Source organism: Schistocerca piceifrons, chromosome 5 (genome assembly GCF_021461385.2).
Source record: "Schistocerca piceifrons isolate TAMUIC-IGC-003096 chromosome 5, iqSchPice1.1, whole genome shotgun sequence".
Classification (NCBI taxonomy): Eukaryota; Metazoa; Arthropoda; class Insecta; order Orthoptera; family Acrididae; genus Schistocerca; species Schistocerca piceifrons.
Window position 1 is genome coordinate 236,992,932 of NC_060142.1, and position 27,169 is coordinate 237,020,100.

Sequence of the window (27,169 nt, forward strand, 5' to 3'; positions counted from 1 at the left end):
CTGCCCCCGAAGCCTTTGTGCGCGGGCACAGCCAGCGCCTTATCATGTGGCCGTCGCCCGCCGAACATTTGGCAACGCCCGGCGCGACGCTGTTGCTCTTTTTTGCTCGTGGGCCTCCATTAATTGGGTCCGAACCCGACGCGGACGTCAGCAAGTGTCTGGGCCACCAAATAAATCAGCGGACAGACAGTCTCACCCCGACACACATATTAGGCACTTTGCTCCACAAATAATCTGATGGACTGATATTCAGCACTTCAAAAACAAAGTTGTTTGCAGTATCCAGGTCGAATAAAAGTGAATTTGGCTGAGTATATTAAATTGTACATGGCACAGTTACAGTGCACATTAGATTATGTACACTGATGGTCATTAAAATTGAAAAACAAGGGAAAAAACGTAAAACGAAATTTTACTTGTTGTATGTATACAGTACAGTAGGAAGAAAAATTAAATTTGTAGGTTACTTGGGGGAATACTGTTGTGAGAAGGCGAAACTACTTTCGTCCAGTCAAAACAGAGTTCTTTGATTGCTTGGTGCGGTGGCACATAGGAACTGAAACTCATGAAATATTAGTTCGCTTTATTACATTTATTAATAAAAGATTGTCTTAACTCAGTTTAGTGTGGCACTACGACCTCTGGACGATACCACAAATACAAGGTTCGAAATTCAGAAGTTACAGCTGCCACCTCCGCCACCAACAACGGCTCGGCTCTAAGCTGGTTCGGCGTCGCGTCAAACTGCTTTTTGATGACGAGATACGTCATGCCATACTGCTTCAGCTCTACGTGAAAGTTCATCAGTCGCAGCGGCTGGCGGGTGTTGGAGGGCCAGTCTCTCGTTAACCCTTGACCAAATGATTTCAATGGGCAACAATCGAACACTCTCTATATCGAATTCAGTCAAGGCAGAATGGCCAACATGCCACCTTATTGAAAGATAATGTTACGGAAATTTCGAAGATAAGAGACACCCACAGGCCTTAACACATTAGAAATGTAATGGCTGCTGTTCAAATTACCGGCTATGCGAATCGGAGGTGATCGTGTTGTGTACCCAACGGCAATCCTTACCATCGGGCCAGATGGTGGACCCACATCACTATGATTAATGCAATCTGACAACGTTCATCCTCCTTAGAGCTTGCGCTCTAGGACACATCCATCGTAATAAATTGCTCTGAGCACAATGAGACTTAGCATCTGTGGTCATCAGTCCCCTAACTAACCTAAGGACACCACACACATCCATGCCCGAGGCAGGATTCGAACCTGCGACCGTAGCGCGTCGCGTGGTCCAGACTGTAGCGCCTAGAACCGCTCGGCCACTCCGGCCGGCCATCCATCGTAATAATGACATAGAACTGGGACTCGACTTGGTGCCAGTCGTATGCCCAAAGTCGGCGTGCTCTAAATGCTGCCGCGTCAAGGGAAGCCTCAACAAGTCATCGTGCTGATAGTCTTTGGTGCTCCAGAGGTAGTCTCACTGTCTGTGTGAATACTTGGAATGTTGAAACAAACTCATTCCATGACGCAATATGCGTGATATGCATTATGATCTTGCAGGGTGGAACAATCCATAAGTCTGTCCTCTCGGGTGCTAGTCGCGGGAGGAGCGCAGGGGGCGGGAGGGGGGGGGGCGGTGCTGAGATCCTGCTTGAGCACGGTGGTCCTGTGAGCCCATCGCTTCCCTTTCCGCATGACGATTGTGAGATCTCGTCGACCGTGAGCAGCAATATTGCGGAACTATAGTCTGCAGCCACGATAGGCAAGATCCTACAGCTGTCGAACTTCACTGAGTAGAAGTTTTCCTTCTTACACTAGGCATTACGCGACCTTCTCACGAACAGACAATACTGAAATGCGGAGAAACACCTTGTGTAATCTCTCCTTACACACAGAACGTAGATCCATTGCTCTTACCTACGTTATAAGATTGCACTTGAATGCTAATCATCCGCATATCGAAGCATGAAGTACACTTCATGACAGTTTGACGTTTGTTGCTTGTTTCAGTATAAATGGCCGGCGATGTATGTGCAGGGTGTAATCAAAAGGTATGATTATATGTTATGTGCATAAGGTCCAGAAACGCTTTATTATAACTCACTGCCTACAACGGTTGGTAGTATATTAAATGTGGAAACCACACAGGATCAGAATGTATTAGTACACCACATGACATTCTTTCTTACATAACACAGCTGCGACATGCAGTTAAGAATGCGACCACGTTGAAAAATAAGTGCAGTTTTGAAAACTGCTGAATATGTCGCTGAGGAAAAATTCATTGGCTGGATGCAAGCTGACTTCATTATTCCAATATCATCAGATATCCTGAAACATCTTGTTGTACATAGATGCGAAAGTTACATGTTGTAGTGGTAACGATCATAAGCAGACATTCATGATTTCATAAGATTGCCAACATTGGTAAAAACCCGTCATGGTGGTAATTGTACTTGCACACTGGTATGGTCATCGGATATTGTAAACAGTAATTAAGATAGCAACGCTGATACTTCGCCACATGCGCCGTGTTCAGCTGCATGGCATGTTATAGTGTATGCTCCAAATTTCTATATCGACTACGTGTTGATTCCCACCTGATCCGAATTAGCATAACAGTTGTCCACAGAAGCGAGAGCAGCGTCAGCGGCGATGTTGGGTTAATCGGCCTGAGGGAATGTCGACCAGATGTGCGTATATGGGATAGGCGGCTTGGCGCGCCTCTGCGATCCAGGCCGGAGAGCATCGACTTGGTGTGGGCGACCCCCCGGGTTATCGCGGTGCCGGCCACGGCCCCGCTTCCTGCCAGCCAGTCCTCCGCGTGTCGACACGAGTGTCCTCGTCTCTGCGCTCGCAGCGTAAGCTATTCAACAAAGTGTTTCTTCCGAAGATTACGCTCGAGACCTCCCACAACCTACTATTGATCACCAAGTTGCCCACTCTCAGCTTTTGGAAGGCACAAAGCAACCTCCAGGGAAGTATCAGACCCTAAACGGTTATAAGCAAACGAAACGAAAAATATTCACGCACAGGAGGCACAACAATAATATCGAGTAACACCGTCTCTAGCCTTAATAACAGCCTCTATTCGGCGATCAAGAGAGTCCGTAAGTTTCTTAATGACGGCCATATCGAGAAAAAGGCACTCGTTGGTGATTAAATACCAGAGAACTACAAAATTCCGCGGATGTTGATTGCTACCTCTCACCCACTCTTCCAAAAAATAGTATAGATTTTCTGTGGGATTAAGATCCGATGATTTCGAAGTAAGTCGATGTACGACAGAGTGCTTGAGCATTCGTCAAAATAGGAGCGTACGCGTGCAGCAACGTGAACACGTATGTTGTCATCTTGGAATACAGGAGTGTCCAAGCATATGGATCATGAAGATGCAGAAGAGATAGCAACAATTGATCATGAGACTGTTAAAATAAATATCCTGGCTCGTGTTTGCGGGAATCTGAATGAGCGGAGGCAAGTCATGGTACGAAAAACATCCCCAATACATCATAGACCCATCTTCGCGATTAACTAAACCCTCCACACACTTCGTGTTAATTGCATCATCTGGCCGTCGGTGCACTCGACGTCTTGGATCATAAGAAGAAAGGTCAATCATGACTCAAGTCATATACTGTGTTGTTCGGCCCGCTGAAGACGCGCTGCTTCATTTGCTGTAGTGAGCAATGACATATTGCGAGTTGAACATTCCGCACTGACGTACCAACAAATAGCGCAGTTTCATTCACAGTGTTGTCATGGACATGTCCAAACACGATAGCTCCTTTCTGCCACTCTGTCAAGTCTCCACATCGTCCCATCTTGATTCCATACTACCGACTGCCACACTCGCACCACTTCACTGGCACGATTTGGGTCAGCGATGCAGAATAGCATGACCGTCTGGTACTGGAGAATCGAAAGAAAATACGTTAATCTTTCTTCAACGGATAGCAGTTTTCGTCAGTAATTGAGTAATAGCAGCTTATAATTTTGTAAAGGATAATCTTCGCCAGAAGTGCCATAAGCACCACTCTCCTATACCGTAAAAGAGAAAAATAATAATATTAATAATTTTGAGAACTAAGCAAATCGTGTTTTTGTCTACACAGAAGCACTTAAGTAAAGAACCTTCTCATTCTCCATAACACGTAAAGCTGGAGGTACGACCAGATTGGCAGACCATACTCACGTTGTCCTACATTAAAATATGGTGAAAAGTTATTGCTGTACGTCTAAACACATGTCTGCAAACTCTCCACGTCTATTATCCCGTAGGTGTCGTTTTCCCGAGTAGTTTGTGAAAGCCATTGGTCAACGCTAAAGTGCCGTACGGGTAGTTGTCTGGAGATTCTTCGAGTGGAGAATTCAGTGAAGATACGAGACGATTCGCTGGAGTGAAAGGGTCAGTTTAGCGTTTTAATGCACCACTGGAAAGTGAGTGGCTTGTTCACAGCTGCGTTTTAACTGTGGGTCAGCTTTATTTTCGCTCAAAAATTAATGATTAATCAGCGATGGTAAATTCTTCACTAACGCAATACGACCCGAAGGTACTGGGAAGCAAGTACCCGCTTATTCTCGTAGTAAAGAACAGCTGTCTGTGACCTTTTAGAGTTTCACTTGCCTTTGGTTGAGATTGTGAAACAGCCTTTCATTTGTGAGTCAGACTATTATAACTTATGTACGTATACAGGTGCGCTTGTGTAGTAAGTTTACTACCTCCACAACCGTACGTAAGTACGATTTAAATGTCCTATTGCCAACAAGAGCTTTAGAGACGGAGCACTAGCTCAGTTAGACAAAGATGGAAGTTGGATCATCCCGACATTGACGTCAAGTTATTCAGGGACACGTATGGTACTTCAATGAGGATGTCCACCAGGTATTTGGATCGCACTCCTGTCAAATGCTACTCAAGTGCACCATTCATTTTTTTTTTTTCAATAAATTTCTACGTATATGACACGCGGCCATTGATTACGTCGCCGCACCCCCAGATTTTTGTTAAGAAAAATCGGAAAAATCTAAATTTTCAAATATCAAGCGTCGTACCGGAAATAACAAGTACCTGACAAAAATAATAAACATTCATTCAAGTATTTTAAACCATTTCACAGACCCAATAAATGGGAAAAGAATGCAAAAGGTGTTAGCCATCACCGCTCAATACGTTCTATCCTGACATTAGCTTGGAATGATTTGGAAAAATCATAGCAAATTCAAACAAAGGTGTGTGATATTAGTAAACGGGTCTGAATGCTCCTCGCGTGATCAGTTTTCCTACTTTTCGATAAATTGCACTTAGAGTATTCACACATAAACAGCATTTTCGCAGTTTCTAGTCCGTTTCACCGAGTCACAACCAGCATAACACGTTTGAGCAGTCATGAAGTATTCACATTAAACTGTTTTTTCAGTTCTAAGTGTAACACAATTAAGAGGCCCTACTATGTTCCTGTTCACAGAAATGTTGCCATTCCTTTAAAACAAACCACATACTTCTTAAGTGGATAGAATACTGAGGTGTCAGTATAAGAACACCAGTCAGTTGCATAAAATGTCTACTTAAGATCCAACATCACTTACTGACCTAATAGCTTGCTTTTGAGCTAAAATTGTTATATGCGCCTTAACTGAGTAACCAGAAAAATATCATCTGAACAGAAAAATGTCGACAGAGGTAAAGGTAATTGCAGGAGTAACTATCCAAAGTGTTGCTGTTTATAACATATATAAATGATGTGGAAGATAATTTTGGAAGCTACATTAGGCTCGACACAGACGGTGCTACAGTCTGCAGGAAAGTAGTTACACTAGAAAAATGAAGAGAATTGGAGAAATGCCTGCAGTGGATCGATGATTCGTGCTGGGACTGATTGTTGGTCCCGAAAATAAATAGAGCGTATTGCGCATAAATAGGCGAAGAAATCCACCCTATTGTTCAGTTATACAATTGGCTACAAATCACTGGAAACACTAACTGGCAGAATAAATCTAGGAGTAATCATCCAGAACTCTTTAAAGTGGAATGACCACATAAAATAAATAGTAGAAAAAGCAAATGACAAGCTTAAATTCACTGTAATAACCTTAAGGAAATGAAATTCACCCAGGAACGAAATGGCTTACAAAACATTTGTTCGGCCGATTTTTTTTTTTTTTTTTTTTTTTTTGAGTATTCCTCTCAGTCTGAGACCGAGACATTTACCAAGTTGGATTAATAGAAAAGATGCAACCAGGAGCTGTGTATTTCGTCAGGGGACCGTTTATTCTGCGTGAGAGCATTACGAAGATGCTCAATAAACTCCAGTGGGAGGCACTACAAGAGAGAAGTCGTGCATCATGGAGAGATTTAATGTTGAGGAGAGTACATTCTGGGAAGAGTCGAGTAAGGTGTTACTTCCTACTACATAAGTCTCGCTAAATAACCACAAAGAGAAAGTTAGAGAAATCAGGGCTCTTACAGAGGTTTATTGGCAGTCGTTTTTCCTATGCACCATTCGTTAATGAAATAGGGAAAGAGGGAAGAGACAGTGACACCAGAAGTACCCTCTGCCACACTCTGTAAGGTGTCTTGCGGAATAGATGGAAGTCAGATGTAAATGTGTGCTGTGTGTGACATCATAATTTTATGTACCTACTGAACTACTTTAATCTGTTCAGAAAGACATCTGATACTGGGTCGCAGACTTGTGAAGTCTATATGCTTTAATCAGTGGTAAAATTAGGTTTCGAGGTTCGCAACTAGTTCGAGGCACGTGAATGTGTATCCTGACACGGTCGCCATTTCTTGCGCCGCCGCTGCCATCGCGCCGCGCCTAGCAGGATAAACACGGCCGGGTGCAGCGGCTGCAGCTGCGTCGGGTGCTGACCCAGAAAGGTGGCAGCCTCTTGCGCAACATGTGCACGTGGGCCTGCAGGAAGTTCACTGATCGCGGCGTTCCGTCTCATCTTCGCCCTGGCACATGCCGCTTCTTGGTCAAGAGCGGAAACGCTTCCTAACACACACCAGAAACGAACCTTGACGCCGATACCCATTAGCAAAAGCGATGCCATCTCTGAAATTTGGCCGAACGAAGTAGCGTATTCCTTAAGATAATGTACTTGAGAGGGAATTCGAGATTTATTGACAGAGAGTACGCTACATATTACCCTAATCAAAGAATATCCACAGAAACAGAAGAAGTTTGTGGTGATCCCCAAGGAATTATGATATGGGCACTGCAACTGTCATTACATATTAGTTATGTAGTTAGTGTCAGCTTAACTTCTTCTTCTTCTTTTTTTTTTTTTTTTTTTTTTAGATATTGCGGTCATCTTTGAGGAACTGTTGTTAGTGATGGCCAGTCAAGTCTTGACAAAACAGCCTGGTAGAAAGTATTCAGCTAGCTTTTGGAGTTGGGAAATATAAATTTTTGCACTTAAGAAAATGTAAAAATATAAATAGCACTACACTGTTAATTAATGAGCCATAGCTAAACCAGTTTTTTTTTTCGTGCAAATATCTTGCATGGGAACATGAAGTTGTGTAAAATCTGCATGAGACTGGAGTAATAGGTAACATCCAGCTTATACAAAGAAGGACAGAATGAATGATCGTGTAGGCCTGTTTGAATAGCAGGAAACAGAAATGATTGAAAAGATAAATTTGTTGGCAAGTAAAAAATGGCGTCTAACATCTCGCAAAAACCGACTAACATATTTCAAAACCAAGTTTCAGAGTGGTATCTACGAATGTTCTTCCGTGTCTTACGTATCGCTCTTGTAGGAAGCGTGTAGATAAAATTGGAGTAATAACGGCGTGTACACAAACAGCAACGATTAATTGATGGTAAAATAAATATAGTCCCTTGCCACGCACCTGACTGTTACCTGCAGAGTATAAATGAAAGCCCAGTTGTAATTCGAGGAGGAAGCTGGGAGGAATCTCTGAGTACCTACACAGATTTACATGTTCCGGGTTTTCCTAAGTCGCTTCTGGTGAATGCTTGGAAGGTTAAACGTGGCCAAACCTAATGCTTGCCCTCACCTTGCCAAGTGAAATAATGTCACATACCAAATGACCTCGATGTAGGCGAGCCAATAAGCTACAACCACACGCTCCTTCCCTCTCTGAAATCCAACAAATATGCCTAGCAAAGGGATGTTGAAAAAAAAATGTTGAGAAACTGCTAAGAGAGGCAGAAGATATACAGAGGATGGACAAAAATATAGAAACACCGAGAACACTACGCATTAACATTCCCAATAGGTCTAAAAACCCATTGGCATTCAAAACAGCTTCCGGTCGTCTCGGAATAGATAAATGAAAGGTGTGTGTGGTTTTCAAAGGAATCTTATGCCATTCTTCCTGCAAAATAGTTGCATGTTTACGTAACGATGATGGAAGTGGGTATTGATCACGCACTCTTCTCTCCAAAGTAGACCACAAAGACTCAATAATATTGAGATCTGGTGATTGTGGTGCCCAGGAGAGATGCGACAATTGATCCTCGTGCTCACAAAACCAACCCTGGACGACGCGAGTTGTGCGAACACTGGCTCTGCCGTCTTGGAATCCAGCATCACCATTCGTAAAAAAACTTAGTGTCATGGAACGGACCTAATCAACCAAAATGGTCACATGTTACTTGACAGTAAAGCGATCTTACACAATACCCATGGGGCCCGTGGAATACAGCGATATGGTTGCCTAAATCATCACCGAACGCTCGCCATGCATCACTCTTGGCAGGGAGCATCAGTCCGTCGTTGGAAACAGTGAGCAATAAGCTTCATCCGACTAAATGACATGAAGCATAGTACAGGCTTTATAGCTTCGGTACCACCTTTTCCTGTTACGCATTTTTAGAAATACAGCTCGCTCAGCGTTGCTTTGGTTCTGACAGAGTTCGCGACGTTGAGTCTTGCGTTGACTTACGTAGCTGTCACAACCTTCTTCAATGATCGTCTGTCACAACCACTGAACAAACACTGACGTTCATATTGTGTCTTAGTGGATGATGTTCCTCCGCTTCTCCTGTATGCCATATTGACATGATGCCTCTTGAACCGCCAAACACTTCGGTTACCTTGGTTACGGAAGCACCCAGTATACGAGCACCAAAAATTTCCCCACGTTCGAATTCACTTAGCTCCGACATAAAGCGCTCACAAGTACACAGAACACTGTTCTGACCACGACAGACACTTGTAATGTATTGAGGCACTCGCACAGGTACCTTTCGTGGTCAAATACAACAGCGCAGCCTGTAGGTTTGGCTAGCATCTGCATTTATGTTCAAGCATACATTTCTTGCGGTGTTCCCATATTTTTGTGCAACCCCTGCATGTCCAGGAGTCCAGGTAGTTTACACTTCCATTTTCTGCAGAATACTTCGAAGAATGATTCAGTGCTACCTATCTGTCAGGTGATGTAAGAGATGATTTTATGCCCTGTCCATAGGGTTCCCGGATTCGATTCCCGGCGGTGTCAGGGATTTTCTCTGCCTCGTGATGACTGAGTGTTGTGTGCTGTCCCTAGGTTAGATAGGTTTAAGTAGTTCTAAGTTCTAGGGGACTGATGACCATAGATGTTAAGTCCCATAGTGCTCAGAGTCCTGTCCACAGATATCCCTCACTTATCTGTACAAACTACTTTGTAGTGAGAATGAGATTTTCACTCTGCAGCGGAGTGTGCGCTGATATGAAACTTCCTGGCAGATTAAAACTGTGTACCGTACCGAGACTCGAACTCGGGACCTTTGCCTTTCGCGGGCATGTGCTCTATCAACTGAGCTACCCAAGCACGACTCACGCCCCGTCCTCACAGCTTTACTTCTGCCAGTACCTCGTAGGCACGCCCCGTCCTCACAGCTTTACTTCTGCCAGTACCTCGTCTCCTACGAGGTACTGGCAGAAGTAAAGCTGTGAGGACGGGGCGTGAGTCGTGCTTGGGTAGCTCAATTGGTAGAGCATTTGCCCGCGAAAGGCAAAGGTCCCGAGTTCGAGTCTCGGTCCGGCACACAGTTTTAACCTGCCAGGAAGTTTCATACTTTGTAGTGGTCTAGTGGATGATAGTAACCTAGCTCCCGCAGACTGAGAACCAAGACTGTCATAAATCTCGCCCTGCCGAGCGTTTTCTGTGGACGAATTTTCTTTGCAGAGTTAAAGCCTGCGCATATGGATGTGATACCTGACTATTCGGCCGCTATTGTCGTTGCAGCACTGTTTATGCACGATTCAACGTGTCGAACGTAGCTTCCATACGTGTTTCGAATAATTTCGGACATACTCTGTTAATAAACTGCAGGGGAAAATGTCAAATATCTTTATGATCTCCCAGTAGCATGAGGAGAGAGAGAGATGCGCATGTGACAGAATTCTTTCGTTCCGGTCAGGCTTCGCTAATTTCACTAATTCATTCACATCATTTCCGGCAATGTTCGAAGAATAATCCCCGCCTTCAGCGTCATTTCTTTATTTTGTCATTAAATTTACAGGCGACTTCTTAGTTGCTGTTTCTTGCACAACTTAGAATGTGGGTCTCTGTTTCTTATTAATCTCGCTAATAAATTGTACGCTACAACATCGCGTTACAATTGTGATGCGCTTTGGGCGTGCTCGGTGTTTCCATAAGACGAGACCATTCGTCGGTGTATTGAGCAGATGAACTGATTTGTCAACGTAGCTTAACATTTAATAACGGAGACGTTTAAATGTGGGTAAACTTGTTACAAAGGAGAATTTTAGTTGATACACTTGGCACTTGTCGAAATTCAGCTTCCATACAAGAACGTTCCTAGTGAGCGGCGCCTACATATGCGAGCTGTTTGTGTATGCATGTGTTCTGTTCCGCGAGAGTGACGTCAGCTGGATGTGGGCCACCACATGGCGTCGGGTGCAGCATTGTTACCATGTAGGGCGCGCCGCAGACGACCCCGCGCCCCGGCCGGGCCGGCAGAAATACCGACCCACCCGCTGCTACTTTCACTTTCAAATGCGCTGGCGTCCACGCCAACAACCTGTTGCTCCGGCCCCCTCTCCACGAGAATTCGCGCCGCGTCTTGCACGTCTGTCGTTTTGTCTGGGCACTGGAGGAGGAGGTGAAGGAGGAGGAAGAAGAGGAGACTGCAGCAGCCAACCTGAAGCTCGTTTGTTGCAGGGTCATCACAGCGTCCCTTTGAAACGATTTTTGAAAACCACGGAAAACTTAACTGAAATAGCAAGGTGGGAATTGTAATCCGGCTCGTCGCAAAGAAGATTGAAGTGTCTTGATCAAACCATGGCTTAGTTTTTCTTCTCTTTTTAATTTTTTCTCTTCCTTTATCTAAATCTACATACATATTCCACAAGCCACCATACGGTGCCTGGTGGAGCGGTGCTTTGCACCACAGCTGGCAACTCCCTTTCTCGTTCCACTCGCAAATGGAGCGAGCATAAACGACCGTCTATATGCTTCAGTACGAAACCTAGTTTCTTACATTTTGTCTTCGCGGTCTTTGCGAGATGTGTATTGGTAGCAGCAGTATCGTTCCACGGTCTGTCAGTAATGCCAGTTATATAAACTTACAGTGATTTGTGGAAAGAACGCCTTCTTCCCTCCAGGGATTCCCATTTGGGTTCACGGAGCATTTCCGTTAACACTCGCGTGTTATCCGAAACTACCGGTAACAAATCGAGCGGCACGCTTCTGAATTTTTTCGATGTCTTCCTTTAATCCGTCCTGGTGGCGATACCCAATACTGGAGGAGTACTCGAGAATGGGTCGTATACATGTTTTGTACGCGGTCTCTTTTATAGATGAGTCACACTTTCTCATAATTCTCCCAATAAACCGAAGTCGAGCATTCTCCTTCCCTACAACAGAACATACAAGCTCGTTCCATTTCATGTTGCTTTGCAATGCTGCAACGTTACGCCTTGATATTTAATAGACGTGACTGTGTCAAGCAGCACACAGCTAAAAATTACAATATTGTTTCTCCTACTCATCTGCATTAAATTACATTTTTTCCATATTTAGTGCAAGCCGCCAATCATCACACCAAATAGAAATTCTGGTCAAGTCATCCTGTTTCCTCCTACAGTCACTCAAAGAAGATACTTTACCGTGCACAATAGGGTCATCAACAAAATGCAGTAAATTGCTGCTCAAACTACCTTAAACTAACTTACACTGAGGACAACACACACATCCATGCCCGAGGGAGGACTCGTACCTCCGACGGAGGGGACACGCGGACCGTGACAAGAAACCTGTGCACAGAAATTATTGTTTTAATAGCCACTACTAGTATTGTAAACATGTACTGGGGATAGCCCTCAACCCAAAAGTACATGGTCGCAGTCCTTGAGATCCAAAAAATTATCATCACCAGATATTATCTAGGGAAGTTACGATTTGCGGTTCTTGATCTGCAGACTGTATGCCAGTATCCTCTGTTAAAACGCAAGTCTGTATTCTGTGTTCATGAAGTGAAGAAGGAACGGAAGCCCTGGATTTAGTGTCCTGTCAACAACATTTACCTTCTGGAGTGAGGAATTTCGCACTGGTGACGGTGATTCGCCTGTCAGATGGAAGCCCCGAGTTGGTGACTGTTTCGAAAAAAGCAGGCTATGCGCTAGTAATGGATACCTTTTCTTTCGTTTCCCTAATTACCCATAGCAAAGAAAACATAGCACCAACATCCATCACCGTCATCTAAAGGACACAGATACATACTCGATGCAATACACTGAGGAAAGTATTTACGGACTTTCATCGAAACCGAACGACTCTGTTTCTTACTAGTTTGTATATCCACGAAGATGTACAGGTCTTAAGTCAGAACTGGGAGATGAACCCGTAGCGAGTGGATAGCTGTCTTTACACGTAACTGGCAGAGCTACATGTTGTTGTTGTGGTCTTCAGTCCTGAGACTGGTTTGATGCAGCTCTCCATGCTACTCTATCCTATGATAGCTTCTTCATCTCCCAGTACGTACTGCAACCTACATCCTTCTGAATCTGCTTAGTGTATTCATCTCTTGGTCTCCCTCTACGATTTTTACCCTCCACGCTGCCCTCCAATACTAAATTGGTGATCCCTCGATGTCTCAGAACATGCCCTACCAACCGATCCCTTCTTCTAGTCAAGTTGTGCCACAAGCTCCTCTTCTTCCCAATTCTATTCAATACCTCCTCATTAGTTATGTGATCTACCCACCTAATCTTCAGCATTCTTCTGTAGCACCACATTTCGAAAGCTTCTATTCTCTTCTTGTCTAAAATATTTATCGTCCACGTTTCACTTCCATACATGGCTACACTCCATACAAATACTTTCAGAAATGACTTCCCGACACTTAAATCTATACTCGATGTTAACAAATACCTCTTCTTCAGAAACGCTTTCCTTGCCATTGCCAGTCTACATTTTATATCCTCTCTACTTCGACCATCATCAGTTATTTTGCTCCCCAAATAGCAAAACTCCTTTCCTACTTTAAGTGTCTCATTTCCTAATCTAATTCCCTCTGCATCACCCGACTTTAATTCGACTACATTCCATTATCCTTGTTTTGCTTTTGTTGATGTTCATCTCATACCCTCCTTTCAAGACACTGTCCATTCCGTTCAACTGCTCTTCCAAGTCCTTTGCTGTCTCTGACAGAATTACAATGTCATCGGCGAACCTCAAAGTTTTTATTTCCTCTCCATGGATTTTAATACCTACTCCGAACTTTTCTTTGTTTCCTTTACTGCTTGCTCAATATACAGATTGAATAACATCGGGGATAGCCTACAACCCTGTCTCACTCCCTTCCCAACGACTGCTTCCCTTCGATGTCCCTCGACTCTTATAACTGCCATCTGGTTTCTGTACAAATTGTAAATAGCCTTTCGCTCCCCTGCCACCTTCAGAATTTGAATGAGAGTATTCCAATCAACATTGTCAAAAGCTTTCTCTAAGTCTACAAATGCTAGAAACGTAGGTTTGCCTTTCCTTAATCTTTCTTCTAAGATAAGCCGTAGGGTCAGTATTGCCTCACGTGTTCCAACATTTCTACGGAATCCAAACTGATCTTCCCCGAGGTCGGCTTCTACCAGTTTTTCCATTCGTCTGTAAAGAATTCGCGTTAATATTTTGCAGCTGTGACTTATTAAACTGATAGTTCGGTAATTTTCACATCTGTCAACACCTGCTTTCTTTGGGATTGGAATTATTATATTCTTTTTGAAGTCTGAGGGTATTTCGCCTGTCTCATACATCTTGCTCACTAGACGGTAGAGTTTTGTCAGGACTGGCTCTCCCAAGGCTGTGTAGTTCTAATGGAGTGTTGTCTACTCCGGGGGCCTTGTTTCGACTCAGGTCTTTCAGTGCTCTGTCAAACTCTTCACGCAGTATCATATCTCCCATTTTATCTTCATCTACTTCCTCTTCCATAATATTGTCCTCAAGTACATCGCCCTTGTATAGACCCTCTATATACTCCTTCCACCTTTCTGCTTTCCCTTCTTTGCTTAGAACTGGGTTTCCATCTGAGCTCTTGATATTCAGACAAGAGGTACATAGACATTCAATAGCAAACCATAGAGGCTGCGACTCTTCATCTGGGAGAATTAAAATTCAGAACATGTGTTACGCAGTCATTATTCAGTCAACGCGCACGCGTGTTCTGCAGAACGGCGGCTTAGGCGTGGCACCTAGCCGTGGTCGTAAAGCAGGTGACGTCACGGCCCGAGTAGGACCTGCACCGGCGGAGCGGCTGGAGCACTGCAAGGCGTCCCGTCCTGTTGGAAGGAGGGGCGGAGTGGGGGTAGGGACAGGCAGCGGGAGGGGCAGGCACCCAGGATAGCGGCTCCTCAAGCCTGGAATGCAGCGCGGCCACCGCAGCGCTGCCTCCGGGACTCCAGCGGGAACGGAGCACAGCGGACACATTAGTAACACCATGCTCAAAGTGATAAATAACTTCACTGGAATTGCCTAGCGCGAAAATACCGCCACTGTGACACCTTAACAATGACTTCAACCTTGGAGATGGTTGTATGGGTATTACGAATGCATTCAACGTGTAGTGGCATTTGAAATATTATCTTTATCTGTGAAGTCATACCGTGATAGTTGAAACCGTGACTGTTGAAACTCATGAGTAATCGTATTCCCGTATTGTAATATTTTTTGCGATCAAAGGTGCTCTCTTAGAGCCTATAAGGCGATGCTGACCGTGTTTTCTTCACGAATTACCATCGAAATAAAGCACAGGAAGTTGAAATTATCACGCCAGGGCTGAGTTCAGAATCACTAGCAAATTTCGAAGACGAGGCGCTGTATTGTGAATTACATCTGCGCCGATTCCGTACAGCGCCGGCCGCGGTGGCCGAGCGGTTCTAGGCGCTTCAGTCCGGAACCGCGCGACTGTTACGGTCGCAGGTTCGAATCTTGCTTCGGGCATGGATGTGTGTGATGTCCTTAGGTTAGTTAGGTTTAAGTAGTTCTAAGTTCTAGGGGACTGATGACCTCAGATGTTAAGTCCCATAGTGCTCAGAGCCATTTGAACCATTTGATTCCGTACAGCCGACTGGGACACGCACACCGCTTCGCTGCTATGATTATGTCACAGATGGATGACCTCGTGTTCGTCTGGTACCGGGTCTACACCATCGCTAGCGCTCAAGAGTGATCAGTATACTATTTTCGTACAGTGAGCTTACGTTATGTAGATTGTGTAAGTTAATCAATCTCTTCCCTCCGCCACGCAATTCACAATGGGTTACAGAGTCCTGATGTAAATGTTGATACAGAAGAGGTGAATGAACATTTTCCTATTATCCTGTTATTTTTACAATTTATCCTTGAATGGAATTGTTACACCATTCCTTTTCACGCCGCTTCAAAAAGGGTTCAAATGGCTCTAAGCACTATGGGACTTAACATTTGAGGTCATCAGTCCCCTAGAACTTACAACTACTTAAACCTAACTAACCTAAGGACGTCACACACATCCATGCACGAGGCAGGATTCGAACCTGCGACCGTAGCGGTCGCGCGGTTCCAGACTGAAGCGCCTAGAATCGCTCGGCCACACCGGCCGGCTCACGCCGCTTCCTGAAGACTAAAAAACCAAATGGCGGCTGAACGTGGGGGTTTATATAATTTCTTCCAATTACATGTTGAGCTAGAATAGAGTGGTCATGCAAATGCCTCTTCCACCGATACCATGCCGATTGAAGCAGAGCGTTGTTTAATCCGCTCATGTTGATCGTGACCTCTCTTAGCAACAATGGTGGAAAGGTGGAAACTTTACAGTCGCTCGTTCACGTAGTGTGCATTTCGCCATGCACTGACTGCAGTACTTGACGCAGCTGAGGAACTCAAGTTCAGGGCAGTGGCTTTACCGTTGTCACTCTTCCGTGACAGTCATCTCGGCCAATATCTGACCTTCGTAATTGAAAACAATAGCAGGGTATGAGCGTTGAAGGCTGATAGGAGAGAAACGTGCAGGCAAGGATGTTGTTCCTGATGTTTCTTACTAATATCTGAAGATACCAAACGCAGCTCCAAACGAAATATCTTGCGAGTCGTACGCTGATCTTTCTGACCAGGGTCTACCACATCGGTATATATAAGACAATGCTGTTCACAACCCGAAGCTTGTCTTAAACACCATGGTGCTTTACTAGACATATTCCTACTGGAAGCAGTATGTCCTTACTTTCCTTCGACCTCCAAACGAATTTATCCAGGAAATTATAGGGCGACTTATTGTTCAATGTAGACTCTATATGACGGAGCCATTTGGCGTTTTTTTTATATGCACAAGAAAACGATGTTACAGAAAAATAACCAAGAACCGGAAGGAAGGAAGATTGTGTTTAACGCCCCATCGACATCGAGGGCATTAGAGGCGAAGCACAAGCTCGTATTGTGCCAAGAATGGGGAAGGAATCAGTCGTGCTCTTCCAAAGGATCCATCCCGGCATTTGGCTGGAGTGATTTAGGGAAATCACCGAAAACCTAAATCTGGATCACCGGACGCGGGTTTGAACCGTCGTCCTCCCAGATGAGAGTCCAGTGTGCTAACCAGCCTCGGTCGCCCGATGACTGAACCCTTTGGATTTGTAGTCTGACACACACTTGCCCAGCGAGTCACATGACGTATTATTCGACTACAGATAACTTCCGGTACCTCCTCGCCAGATAAAATGAGCGTAAAGGCGCAAGTGTAACTAACCGAGAAGCTTCCGCGCGGCTACAGGTCCTTGAACTGCTGTGCCAGCCAGCCCCCCCCCCCCCCCCCCCCACTGTCCCTCCTCAATATGCAGAGTTACGAGGTTGTCCGAGTCTGTGGAGCTCGTTCCGCCGGCTGCGTTCCCTCCTTTTCTTTTTTTTTGGCGACGACTGTGGCGATGCGCACGCTCCGCCGTGGAACTGCACGGGATGGCTGCACCGGCAGAAACAAAGCAACAGGTGGCCGGACCGGCGCGCCACGCTCCACCGAGCTCGCCGCCCAGCCAGCAAGGATGCGGCGGCACAGTGTTCGGCCGCATCATTGTGCTGCAATTGCCCCAAAGTCGGCGTCATGCCACGTTGAAACCAGTGAGCGGTCGTCTGAACTTCAGCTTCATAGAATACTAAGGCGTGTAAATCAGCCAAAACACACACAGATCCTTAGAAATAAAGGTAAATGTACAAAAATATGGGAACACCGCGAGAAATGCATGCTTAAACAAAAATGCTAGCCACGCCGGATGTGTTTGACAACGTACGGCACCTGTGCAATATCCTCAATACGATGTGTTGTGTTGGCTGAAGAGCCAACACCGTGTTGTTAGAGGAGGCCGAGATGCATGCGTTTAGCTCACGCAGGCTGGCGTGAAGAGGGAAGAATTATACTGACGTGAGGTCTGGAACATGACAAGGAATGAGAATTCAGAAAGTGGACGTAATTAGTTTCAACTTAACTTTAATCCATTAATGATGAACGTCGCTCTTGATAGTACATGATTCACAATATTATCTGTTCAGAATTCATTCTAATTACTGAATATGGCGCCTTGCTAGGTCGTAGCCAATGACGTAGCTGAAGGCTATGCTAAACTGTCGTCTCGGCAAATGAGAGCGGATGTAGCCACTCAACCATCGCTAGCAAAGTCGGCTGTACAACTGGGGCGAGTGCTAGGGAGTCTCTCTAGACCTGCCGTGTGTCGGCGCTCGGTCTGCAATCACTGATAGTGGCGATGCGCGGCCGATTTAAAGGCTACCACCTAGCAAGTCTGGTGTCTGGCGGTGACACCATACGATGCAAGTGCCAGTCGTTCTCAAAACAGTATTTTGTGTATCTGTGAGTACATTACACCGGGACTAAGCAAATTCGAACGTCGGCAAAGTGTTGGTGCTCGTATAGTAAGTACTTTCGTAAACAATGTAGCCCAAGTCGTCCGGTGTTTCAAGTGGCATCGTATCGAAGATTGATACCACACATAGAGAAAGGGGAAAAACATCATCCGCTAAGTAACGTCGCAGACGAAGGTGTGTGTTAAGTGGTCGTGAGAGACGGTCACCACTGCAGAACTGAATGCTGCACTCGTGAGGTAGCTTCATAAGCAGGGAATTGCAGGGCGAGCTGGAATTCCAAAAACAGTTCCCGTAATAGGAAAACATAGTGCCAAAGCCATAAAATTGGACTATGCATCAACACAAGAAAGTCATTTCGTCGGATGAGCCGTTTTCCCACACTGGTTCCCACTTCTGGCCGAGTTTACGTCCCAACAGCGATAAAGCGAGGGGACTCGGTGATGATTTAGGCAGCCATGTCGTGGCAGTCCACAGGTGCCATAGTGACCCTGTGAAGTAGCATTATTGCCAAGGATTATGAGACCATTTTGGTTTATCAGGTCCATCCTGTGGTTGTAAAACTGCGTGGCACCCTGCTCTGTCGTCCGGGAGCCATCGCTACTGGGAGGGATAGAGTGGAAAAAAGCAGCGACGCCCCGCACACAACCAATGGGGCCATGTGCCGCCGTTCGGATATCCGTGCATGGATTTCAGATTACAACACTGGTTTACAGCTGCTTCTCATTTTAAAGCGTAAAGCGACTCGCTTATAGATCCAAAGGCTTTTTCGTCGCCGGCATGTGTGGCCATGCGGTTCTAGGTGCTTCAGTCTTGAACCGCGCGACCACTACGGTCACAGGTTCGAATCCTGCCTCGGGCATGGATGTGTGTGATGTCCTTAGGTTAGTTAGGTTTAAGTAGTTCTAAGTTATAGGGGACTTATGACCTCAGATGTTAAGTCCCATAGTGCTCAGAGCCATTTGACTTTTTTTTTTTTTCATCCTGGATAGCCATTTACAACGTAGCAGTCATGTTGGAAACGGAGTGGTCTTGCGGTCTTCCAATACGAGAACCAGTGTGACTCTTAAAGGTGTAATATTTTCTCGCTCAAATAAGGAATACAAGTAGTATTCCAGGAATTTCGATTGGCTGTTTTCATCAGACACAGGTTAGCCCCATATGCAATATCTTTACAAATCAACAACCACAATATCCCTGTGCTCCTGGACATGTGGCTTTGATGCTCGAATTTCATGGCGGAGACACATTAAAGAGTTCCAACCAGAAACGCTCAGACTGTTGCATGTACTGAATGGAAAGCAGATCTTGCGACCCTCTTGTACTATTACAAGCTTTTCATCAGTAGCGAGATGGAATACGCCTGCCTCTTCAACTGCACGGAAATTCTTGTACCGCTTTCAATATGATAGTCTGTGCATCTGTGGAAGCTATGTAATAGAATAACACAGACTTACATTATGCACGCAGAACTGGCAATCATATCTCTCCCCGTGAAACAGAAACTTCTAAATTCAAGGTTCCATGTTGAGAGTAAGATCAGTATTAAATCATCCCTTTGAATGGAAAATGCCCAGAATGTGGACAACGAATCATTTTGACAGGAAAAACGCAAATCATTGTAAGCGATCACGTACTGCTTGATAAAGCGGAGGAATATTTACTGGTCGAGTGACAATATCATATTTACAGAGGAAACGTGATACCAGTCAAGGGATATTCAAGCTCGTGTTCATTATTCAATATACAATTATCAAGCTCTGATCTTAAATGTAAGGAAACTATCATCATTAATATATTAAGACTAGGCCACAAGGTTACCAACAAAGCGCTCCGCCTGTTAAAGTTAATACCGTCTACAAATTCCGAGTATTTTACAGCTGAATGTGACATCCTGCATTTTTACTGGACTGTGTAAAAGATAAAATGTCAAAGGGAGAAAAACTACACGAAGAACTCAAAACTGTTAATTACTTATCATTCCGATCAGCTCTAAGTTCTTTGAACTATCAAACCTGTGAATGATTTTATAAATTCATTAGACTTTGTATAAGTCACTTTAAGTTTGAATAAATCACTTAACTGGTTCTTTATTTTGTTAGTTTATGGAGAGGATTAACTTGCAATGACACAATGTTTAGTGTCTTTACATTCATGAAGACCAAGAGGACAAACCTTAATGTTAAAAGTTTCACTATTTCATGTCCTACGTCTAATGTAACCAAAAACATTTTTCTTACGTTTCTGAACCTGTAATTAATTGCACGGGTCATTTCTGTAGGCTATTAAAATATCCTGGGAAGGGATTTCACATTTGTTATTGGCAAAGATGAAACACGAACGTACAGGCGTGCCTCAGAGAGTTGTCATAGATGGAAATACAGGGTTCTTCATTAGTACCTCTAGAGTTTCAGAAGGGGACTGCGCGAAAACTACAAACAGAAAATAAACACGTATCAATGGATAGAGCACCTCTCAAAGTTTTAAAACCTCATTACGGATTTTCAGCATGGGTACCGTTTTACATGTGGCAAACGTCAATACGTGCGTGCCATTCGCTGAAGTCTCTGAGATTAAATCCCCGGGAAGGCACGACAGCAGCCAGCTTTGGAAACCTTTCCATTGGGGAGCCTATCTGAAGGCGCGAACTAATTCGATGCGACAGTACTTAGTAGATGATTGGTCTTCACGTTCTGAAATGCCTGCTCCGTGGCGCCACGACGTCACCGGGCATATTACTAACAGAAACTTTGAGAGCGGTCTACACTCTGACATGTGGCATATTTCTTTACATCTTGTAGCTTCCGCACAGTCGTCATCTGAAACACCAACGGTACTTACGATAACACAGTACGTATATAAAACTGACCCTCCAGGAACCGGCAGTATCGAAGTATTGAAGAAGATAGTCACACGATACGCCGGCTCTCGTATTTTATTCCTACAGAATGACATAACTCCCAAGTAAAATACGTTGCTGGTCTATAGTTGCGTATGCGATGTTGTTAGTTTTAGAGTAATGTTTTTACGTAATCAGAGGCTATGCATATCTTAATGATAAAGAGATAAAATCTGCTATCAGTGCAATGTTTGCAAGTTCCCGGCAGTGCTGGCACATACTGCGCAACATAGTGCAACCGTTGAGCTCCCTCTGCAAGTACCACGAAACAGCGCAGTCTTTAAATCTGCCACAGTCCTCCGCAAATACACAACTTCCACATAGATTACTTCACGACTGTGGCGCTCGCAAACGAATATGCGAAGTAAGTTATATGTAGTCCGGATGAGTCACTACTGCCGGAGGCAAAGCCGTAGGCGTGGCGGACAGAAGTGTAAACAGGAAGGTGTGCTTGGAGCGGAAGCGAGAGCAAACCTACGTCCAGTGCTGCAGGATGAGGTGGATGCCTCCGAGCGAGCCTTTAACAATTACAGTTGATGGTAAACACGCTGTTTAACCGGCAGGGATGCTGCTAAGGAGCGGTGCCGTCACGCCGCAGTGCTGCAGGATGAGGTGGATGCCTCCGAGCGAGCCTTTAACAATTACAGTTGATGGTAAACACGCTGTTTAACCGGCAGGGATGCTGCTAAGGAGCGGTGCCGTCACGCCGCGTCACCAGGAAATGCTCGCGCTGTGACTCAGGGCTTCGCTTCCAGGCAGGACCCTACTTGGGCAGCCATTACCTCATGCTGGAGCCTGGAGGCAGGATGGAAGCAAACAGCAGCCAAGCCGCCTATTACGCTTCGCTCTCCTTGCTGTGAGATCGAAACACAGTGGTGGTTACATTGCAAGCAGATGGGCAGCCAGTTCTCTTTTGCTCAATTTATAATGGAAAAAATTACTATCTGAAAACAAGATATTTAAGGGAACTACATTCGCACTGCACTGTCTACAATGAATGGAAACTGGCTGAGGTGTCGCAGAGGCTAAGACACTGGCCTCATAGCTGGAGTAGCAGGCTGCAAAAACCTGATGCAACCTTTCAGGATTCTGTTTTCTATACATATCTCGGAAACGTGGAAGATAGGTGTTTCACTAAGGCCGGAGGTAAACTTTTCTGCACATCATCTCACTATGTCAGTACTGAGATTAACTGTCAACGGAAAGACCGTTGGACGTACTGGAAGAAAGTCGTTAATTTTATTTTTTAATTTAAATCTGTGTTTTTACATGTAAACATTAAAATTACTTCCAAACAAAATGCAAGGTGTAATAAACACAGCGGCAGTGCGATAATTTTCGAGTCAGCTGAAGGGGAACGCGACTGTCCATACAGTTAAGGGTCGAGCACGGGCGAATTCAGTGCCTGTCAGGCGGTAATATTATTTATGAACTAACCGAGCAGTATAGGGGAATGGAGAGGTTAGGTTACTGGAAAAATCTTCCCACAGTCATTAATATGTATCAGTGCTGAATACTAGCCAACGATTTCAGTACGGATATTGGTAGAGGCTCTGATAACCTGTACAGTTGTTGGATAGGATAACGTCTCAGAAACATCTGACTGTAACAGCTATTCGTTGCGTTGATAACTGTGCTGTCAACACTACTTACTGATTATTGAAAAAAAAAATTCAACGTGGTAAGTCCCGGTACGATGCTCGAAATGACAGACTACTCTTTTAACAAACGCATACAGCTGTCATGGGTTCGTCGTTTAAGAACCATACGTGGCCCTTGCTACGTGCACAGCATTGCTACCATTATCCTCTCGTAGTGCCTAATTATGTTACTTCATCAAGGGTGTAGAGGTGAACTGACGGATCGTGCTTCCTGTTCTGCCACTTCAACCGTACTGCGGGGGGAAGTTTTACAGCTTTACTAACAGGCGCTGAAAAATGTTGACACTACATTCTTTGATACTCTTAGACACAACTCACAGGTGATGGTGAATATTTGGACATTATTTATGGGTAAAAACATCGACGTTCTGTTTTTTAGGAGACGTTCAGAAAAAGAGTAACTTTTTCTTGTCAATGTGAAAACCCAACACGTGAAGTCATGCTACTGCCAAATATTGTAAAAAGTTACGTCAGTGCTCGCCATGATGTAGTAGCACAGTCTGTCTGCCTACTATTTTGTTTGTTATTGTAATTTCTTGTTCTAAAACCAGATTATGTGGAGCATTAGCTACGACTGTGGTCTCGCTTTCAGGAAAATTGGGAATTTGTGGTAAGGTCTTATGGGACCAAACTTCTGAGGTCATCGGTCCCTAAACTTGCACGCAATGTAATCTAACTTAAACTAACTTACGCTAAGGACGACAAACACACCCACGCCCGAGGGAGGACTGGAACCTCCGACGGGGGGAGCAGCGCGGACCGTGACAAGACGCCTCAGGAAAAGCAGGGTCCAAATGTCCAACCAGCCTATTCCAGTTCACTTTTTTCATGGTTTTTGTAAAATTAATTTTGCGAGGGCTACAATGGTTCCTTAAATAAGGCCACGATCGATTGACTTCTCCATCCTAGCCCAGCTGAGACGGTTCACCGCCTTAGCCACCTTGACGGCGAAGAGACGTTATACTTAATACATCATCTCCACATCGAACTTTCACTTTCTTCTTCTTCTTCTGCTCCTCTTCAGTACTTTTCATATTACGAGAAGAATGAAGAAAGACAGGAAGGTTAAAGCTTATCGTCTGGTTAATTGTGAGACTGTTAAGAGAAGGAAAGAGTTGTGGTCTGTCCAGACTGAATCAGCCCGTTATTCGTATGAAAAATATAATAACGAGAAGTCCAGAAGCGGATTGACGGACGAAGAATTCAAACATTCTCCTCCCGAAATGAGTTCCACTACCTTAATCATTACGCCATATCGCTCGGTTCATAGTAAGTGCTGCTTGCAATTATAGCCCATTACAGGTCATTATCTAATTTATGAAACACGCGGAAGCTAGTCTCAACTGGTTTTTAGTTGGAGGAGCCTCGAGAGAATACTCTAGTTGAGAACAGCTACCTCCCAACACACAACCCGCTGGTGGAACTGCTGTTTTCTCCCGCGAGGAAACACTTTGTGACGATGCTTTTCTGTCGGCGTCGGCATATGCAGCGGCGTTGCTGGGGCAGTTTTGCTGTCCTGGTGCGCACGTGTTGGGCGGAAAGAAACCGGGCGTCTGTTTATAGAGCGAGCATCTGCCACTGTCAGCGAACCTGCACCGCCCAGCTGGACCCGCTCAATAGCCGCGCCAAGCGGACTCGTTGTGCCTAATGTTTTCAATGAACTCGATTGCTGCACGCCGCCACCAGCTTACGTGTCCGGAGCAGCGCGCATTGTCTCGCTGCACTTGCTCAGATATGGGGTCACGTTCGACGTGTTCCAAACGACAAATTGAAATCTGGATGGTCGGATCAGGATTTTAAACCACCTTCCCCAATTACGACTCTAAAGAGATAACAACTGCGTCTCGTCGCTCGGATAGTAGTCTGAGTAAAGGTGGGTCTGCACATGTTTTTTTCCGTGTGCGCCAGGTTGATGGAGCCGTTGCACGAAGTGGCAAGAGGACGCATGCAACGGTGCAGAGTTACGCACACCTCTGCTTTGTGAGCATGGACCATTGCCACAGCAGGATTCTCCCCATCGCAGACGGGTAGGCGTGCAACAGTCGTGCGCCTCTCAGCGGTTCTTACCGTTTGTGCCCTTGTTCTACTAATTCTCACAGTTAAAAGATTCTGTTTTTCGCATGCATTCTTTGATCGAATGCTCTAACGAGGAGCACATGGGATTTGAAAAGTATTTGTGGCTCGTTAATTCCGCGGATTATAAAGACATAGAAACTAAATACCTGTCTACAGTTATTCACGAAGAAGCGAAACTTAGAAACAATAAAGAAAAACAGGAACAAAATAGAAAACTTAAGTTTATGTTTCCGACGAATACGTGTTGAAGAAGAGTGATACTGCGGTTTGTTTCTTAAGTTGCATGCGTCGAAGAAAGCAAAGATAAGATCAATGAAATCGTGCTTATCATTGAAATAACTGCTTCCACAATTGTATGGCTGTTGCAGAACCATATGTTTGCTGCCCAGAGCTCCCAAACAGAAACTGCACAACACTTCAAAATATCGAACGACATCCAACCACTCTTCTCTAGAGTTTGGAAGCTGAGGGCAAACAAAAAAGAAACTAAAAATCTAATTAAACGGTTTTTGACAAAACAAGACTCACCTCCATCCCCCGTCAAACACACAGACACACATTCGTACACACCAACAGCGATCGGATTTGACTGACGTAATTGGAAATGTCTTATGCTGTCGGCGCTTTCCATATACCACATACCGTGTTGAGAAATAATCACGTATTCTGGGACTATTGTCTGCAAAGCACGAAAATAAGAATTTGCTTTACAGAGAAAGAAACGTTAAGTGGTTATGGTTCAAAAATGGCTCTGAGCACTATGGGACTTAACTGCTGTGGTCATCAATCCCCTAGAACTTAGAACTATTTAAACCTAACCAACCTAAGGACATTACACACATCCATGCCCGAGGCAGGATTCGAACCTGCGACCGTAGCAGCCGACCGGAGTGGCCGAGAGCTTCTAGGCGCTTCAGTCTGGAAACGCGCGAGCGCTGCGGTCGCAGGTTCGAATCCGGCCTCGGGCATGGCTGAGTGTGATGTACTTAGGTTAGTTAGGTTTAATTATTTCTAAGTTCTAGGGGACTGATGACCTCAGAAGTTAAGTCCCATAGTGCTCAGAGCCATTTGAACCAATTTGCGACTGTAGCGGTCGCACGGTTCCAGTCTGCAGCGCCTAGAACCGCTCGGCCACTCCGGCCGGCTAAGTGGTTATGAACCTAGTCTAGTGCAGTTTCCCACTGATTTCACCAGAGCTTGGAAAACTTCTGAAACAATATTAGATTTGGATGCAGTTCATGTGTTGAACTCAAATTTCAAACTGAGGTTACTTTCCCCGGCTGCATGAATATGAAGTTTCGGAGCTAACATTGTCGCAAATGGTTAGCGTCTCTGTATTTTGTATTTGTTTCAAGTGGGCCAACAGGATGAAGTGTTATATAGAAATTACCAGTACCGTTATTTTTCTGGTTCAGGTGCAAATCTGGACACCCGTTTTAATCAGGTTGACTAGGGAAAGTAGAAACCAAAAGCAAACCAAGCCCCTTCCGACAAGAAACAGCCTTCTGCACTCTGCAGACCAAAAGTAACCAAAATGTGTGGCTTAAGAACACCAATATTTACAAGATGACACAATGTAAATGGCAGGATCAAACGTTTCGGTCGGAATTAAAACTGATTATTTCATACACTAAGCGTAAAGGAAATAACTGAATCTTCGGCTACACTTCTTCGCTCTAATCTTACATACAGAAACACTTTCTACAAACGGTTCAAATGGCTCTCAGCACTATGGGACTTAACTTCTGAGGTCATCAGTCCCCTAGAACTTAGAACCGCTTAAACCTAACTAACCTAAGGACATCACACACATCCATGCCCGAGGTAGGATTCGAACCTGCGACCGTTGTGGTGGCGCGGTTACAGACGGCCACCACAGCCGGTGCATTTTGTCTGTTTTGAAGCTGAAACTGAAACAGGCATCAAGCTTTTTGAGTCGTATACGTGAGACCGAGCGTTTGGCGTAATGGTTAAGATTCAGGATTCAAATTCAGGAGGACAGACGTTCAATTCCCAGTTTCTATAAAAAATAAGACGGCACACACAGAGATGTAGTAATCAGAAGATACATGTCAAATGCCGTCTGACACATGTGTGTACCAGGCAGTGCGATGACAGCTTGTGGTTGAGCCCTTGATAATAGGGGCATCTCTCTCTCTCTCTCTCTCTCTCTCTCTCTCTCTCTCTCTCTTGTGAAAAAATTTG

General features: G+C 44.8%; 1 protein-coding gene across 1 annotated transcript in view; it reads right to left on the bottom strand.

Annotated features, from left to right (window-relative positions):
* The window catches only part of LOC124798235 (collagen alpha-5(IV) chain-like), a 597,808-nt gene that overhangs the window by 472,901 nt on the left and 97,738 nt on the right, over positions 1 to 27,169 (bottom strand). The window lies entirely within an intron of this gene.